The sequence below is a fragment of the Lycorma delicatula genome, chromosome 7 (genome assembly GCF_047948215.1).
Source record: "Lycorma delicatula isolate Av1 chromosome 7, ASM4794821v1, whole genome shotgun sequence".
NCBI classification, from domain to species: Eukaryota; Metazoa; Arthropoda; class Insecta; order Hemiptera; family Fulgoridae; genus Lycorma; species Lycorma delicatula.
In genome coordinates this window covers 122,447,230-122,451,553 of record NC_134461.1, presented here as the reverse complement: position 1 = coordinate 122,451,553, position 4,324 = coordinate 122,447,230, and positions in this window count along the sequence as shown.

Here is a 4,324-nt window from a genome sequence, read left to right as displayed (position 1 = left end):
CCTGTCCCAATGTTTCTTATCAATGTAATAAATTTTAACCATCTGTAACATAAGTGGCATTAGTCAAATGTTTTCTCTGAGAATTTTGAGACTCATTATACAGCCAATCCCTGTGGTCCACAAAGTGAACATCTCATTTATAGAGCTGAACATAGTTTGCATTATGTGGGGCTGTTAAGTATGAATACATTTACCTTAGTGAAGAAGGCAGTAGGAAACAGCTTCAATTCTCTTTTATGAGTAGGCCTGGTATTAGATAATTGTTAATCATGAGAATGACAAGATTTTCAGAGATGACTTGCCTCATACCAGCAGTTTTATTACAGCCTATTTCCCAATTACGACTTAATAGATACCCAAAAGATACAGATAACTGAAGTTAACAGTTGATAATTTTATTTAAATCAATATACCTTTTATACACACAGGTAACATCTTTAAAATAACTGAATAAATACAATATACTTTAGGTAAAAATGTTTTACTGAAATTATTTAAAATAGTTCTCATCCTATCCTGCTGGATTTTTTTTATTGTAACTTTATTCTATGCTTTTTATACTGTTTTTAGCAAAACACAATAATCTATATTTTATATATATATATATATATATATATATATATAAATAATTATTATTATAACTTAGAATATTGGTCTGCATATTCCCAGATGAATTGAACAGTTCCAAGGATGAATACAGAATTATTTTATATGACTACTTTAATTTATATGATGAGCTTATCAATGACTGATTTTATTATTAGGAAATTAGCATTAAACTTCTATGACTTGAGTTCTGATTACATCTTTTTATACAATGTGTGATTCTAGTAATTGCTCGTATCATATGTTTCATTAGCTATTTCAAAGTTAATGTTTCTTATCAGAACCTGATAATCAAGCCAAGGTGGGGAACCTGATTAATATTATATTCCCTGGCTTTGATGCACCCTTCTTATAGAAATCCTGAATCTACAGTTAAAACATTCATTTTGCTCTCTCTCTCTCTATATATATATATAAAATAGATTCAACTTGATCCACCCAAGTACAGAACTGAAAAAAATAAAATGACATCTTATTTCAGCCCGCATTTTCAGTTGTAGATTTTTTCTTTTTTGTAAAAATATTTAGAGTTAACAAATATTTGTTATATATTTAGTGTTTACAAAAAAGAAAAATCTACAACTGAAAATGTGGATCACCGTGAAAGCACTTTTGTAGAGATTGTATGAAAAAATAAGATGAGTGTCATTTTATTTTATTCAATTTTACTTGGGTGGATCAAGTTGAATTTATTTTACACATGCAATAATTATTAGTACAGAAGGTATATGGGTCTTGAAAAGTCGACTTTAGAAAAATATATACATATATCTTGTCTATGTTTTCATTCAGAAAATTTCTTCTTCAAAGTAATAAGCTTATTTTTTTCTTTTCTTTTTTCTATTTAACCGTAGAGCAACATTTTATTGCTTTCTTTGCACTTTTCACATGGCAATAACCTCTCTGATTCTTGACTTATAAATAAAGAAGATTCTTTCTATAGCAAATAAATTTATAGTGTTTTTATTATTCTTTTGAAAAACTGCTTTTCAGTTTTGTTAAACCGTTATTGAAATAAAATTGAAATCGTAAATAAAAATGTTCAGAAATTGTTTATAAACACAAAAATCTCAAAATAAATGCATATTTTTATAGATAAACAATCATTCTCAGTTGATGCAGGGGAATAAGGTAAATGTAAATATTTATAAAGTCAAGACTTTCTAAGAGATAAAAAAATAAATTAGTAATAATCATAATAATCTAATCAACAAATACTAAATTTCACAAACAAAAAGAGTATTTCTACCTCACACTAATAAATTAGATAAAATATCAGAATGTAAAATAAAGTACTAGTGACTAAAAGATTATACAATATCATTTTAGATATGCCAAGCTCAAAGCAGAAAAAAAAGCTTAAAAACAATTTAAATCATTTAACCTCCTCAAACTAATCATCTGTTAAGTAGTTCAGACCATTATTAAGCTAATTCTTTACTTTAGACTTACGTTGCCTGAAACTCTATTGAATAGTGTTTTAGTTAACAGTTTCTATTTTTATTATTTGACTACTGAGAACACCCTCCTCTCACAATATCAACCAACAACAGAAAATGTAATATATGAAAATTATTATTATTATTTATTATCATTCATTGCTTGTGAAACATTGCCCTAGAATCTCCAGATGAATGATGCAGATGTTACCACTCTGCCAGAAAGATCAGAGGAGCGGTATATATTACAATACCAATTTATAAGTTCATTATAAAAATGCAATTAATTAAGACAGAAATAGATAATTGGATAAAAAACATATTTTTAAAGCAGTCAGCATTTAAAGAATATATCCGATCACTGTAAATAATTTTATAAATTATTTATTCATGTACCTCATCATATATGTATATAAATTGATTTTTATGAAAGAAAAAGTATATTATATAAAATTAATAAGGTTTTTGTTTTATATTTTTATAAATAAACATTTAAAATTTAATTTACTATGTTTTTTTTAAAACTAATGACAGTTTTTGTTCACTATTAGTATTACAATATGTAATTATGATGTAAAATATATTTGTTTACAATGTACATAATCTGGGTGTTAAAGAATTTAGTTATGTATGTTGTGTCTATATGTATAAGTGTAAATGGAAGGAAATTAAAGAAGTGAGTTACGATTAATTATAGATTGAAGGATTAAGGTAGATTATTTATACTGCAAGCAAATTATTAATGTTCTGTAAAATAATGTTTACTAAAAAATGAAAATTTATTGTTTATCATATCGTCATATTATTTATTTTATAAGAAAATAAAAACAATTTAATTTGTTATTTGGGAAGTAGAATTACTAAAGATGGACGAAGCAGGAGCGATATAAAATGCTGAATAGCACAAGCTAAACGAGCCTTCAGTAAGAAATATAAGTTGTTTACATCAAAAATTAATTTAAATGTCAGGAAAAGATTTTTGAAAGTGTATGTTTGGAGTGTCGCTTTATATGGAAGTGAAACTTGGACAATCGGAGTATCTGAGAAGAAAAGGTTAGAAGCTTTTGAAATGTGGTGCTATAGGAGAATGTTAAAAATCAGATGGGTAGATAAAGTAACAATTGAGGAGGTATTGCGGCAAATAGATGAAGAAAGAAGCATTTGGAAAAATATAGTTAAAAGAAGAGACAGACTTATAGGCCACATACTAAGGCATCCTGGAATAATCGGTTTAATTTTGGAAGGACAGGTAGAAGGGAAAAATTGTGTAGGCAGGCCACGTTTGGAATATGTAAAACAAATTGTTAGCGATGTAGGATGTAGAGGGTATACTGAAATGAAACGACTAGCACTAGATAGGGAATCTTGGAGAGCTGCATCAAACCAGTCAAATGACTGAAGACAAAAAAAAAAAAACAGACTTGAGACTACACTTTATTTACATTCATACATATCATCCTCTGAAGTAATGCCTTACGGTGATTCCAGAGGCTAAACAGAGAAAATTAATTTAATTGTTAATTGTATTCCATATCCAAGGAAAAATACAGTCATTAGTTATTTGGTGGAACATGCTAACTGTATTATTCATAAAGAAATAAAAAATTATTTAGGAAAAAAGTTAGTTTTATTAACAAAAGGTTATTGGAGAACTTTAGATATAGCAATCATGCTAATAAATAGAGTAAACAAATTATTTGTAATAGGTTGAAGGAAATTATTAATTTTAATAACGTAAATGTAACTAAATTGAGTGAACCTGGTAATTTAAAGTTGCATAAAAATGAATTAAAAAAGGATTTGATTACATCTAGTAATGGCAATATTAAATGACTTCCCTTGAAAAGTGGCTAGTATTAGTATTAGTGGCTAGTACAAGTAGTATTAGTAAATTTAAAAACAAAAAAATGTCTGAAATTATCTAGTTACAAAAAGTAATAACAGGAAATAAATTGACAGCTTTGAATAGGTAGTTGCAGACTGGTAGAATTGTTAATGGTTCACAAAACAATTTTGTGTGGAAAATTGTTTATAACTAATGAATTGTCATATCATTAAGAAATTAATGAGATGAGTGATTAGGACAGTAATTTTTTAATTGTAAAATTCATTGTTTAACCCTTATTTTGCCGCACTCTACTTGCAAAATGATTTCTTAGGTTTATAGATGCTTACAAATCATATATGTGATTTTTTACTATCAGATATTTTAATGAAATGTTATGAAAATGCAACTTCAACAGGAAAGGGTATCTAAATTAACACAAACTCACTTGGCT